The sequence below is a fragment of the Stegastes partitus genome, unplaced genomic scaffold, assembly GCF_000690725.1.
Source record: "Stegastes partitus isolate 25-593 unplaced genomic scaffold, Stegastes_partitus-1.0.2 Scaffold1276, whole genome shotgun sequence".
Lineage (NCBI taxonomy): Eukaryota > Metazoa > Chordata > Actinopteri > Pomacentridae > Stegastes > Stegastes partitus.
Genome location: NW_007579007.1, coordinates 179,453 through 180,194, shown reverse-complemented (window position 1 = coordinate 180,194; position 742 = coordinate 179,453).

Below are 742 nucleotides of genomic sequence, written 5' to 3'. Positions count from 1 at the left end.
AACAATATGTCAATTTTTCTCCCTAGCATTGAAATCAATATCCAGTATCGTGGCATCACAAATATTTACATCCAATTTCACTTAAGGCATTGTGAAACCAATAACAGAAAACCACCAAATAAATCTGAATAATCATAATAATAAAGGAATTCTGTCAAACCAAATGCGGTTGAGGTTATTACTTATCTCATGACAAAAACATGCCACAGACACAAAAAGAGGAACAACAGTCACAAGTTGAAACTAACCAACGGGGACACGACAGACAGAACAGGAATGATAAACAGAGACTGCAATCAGCCAAACATGACCTACTTTGTACCAGTGTGAAGATTCAGTTATTCTAAAACAAGTCTTTTTGCACGTCATTTTGACACAACTGTGATTGCTACGCCTACTGACCAGGGTCTGTCAGGGGAGCCCAGGGGGCTGTAGGCTGTCACCGAGATGCCCTGAGAGTGGCAGTAGTTGATCAGCTTCTCCTGGGTCAGGTATGGGTGGCATTCCACCTGGTGGGACAGACACACAACTCTTAGGGAGCAGTATACAAAAAATTAGAGCGACGCATAAAACAGCAAATACCAAGTGGTCTACACCAGTGTAACACGATATACATACAGTATCTCATTAACATGATCACAGATGTTGCTTTATACAACCCAAGGTATAGTCTCGTGTTTGAATACATACAGTGGCACTCAGAGTTATTCAACCCACGTTCCAAATCAGGTGAAAATTTACA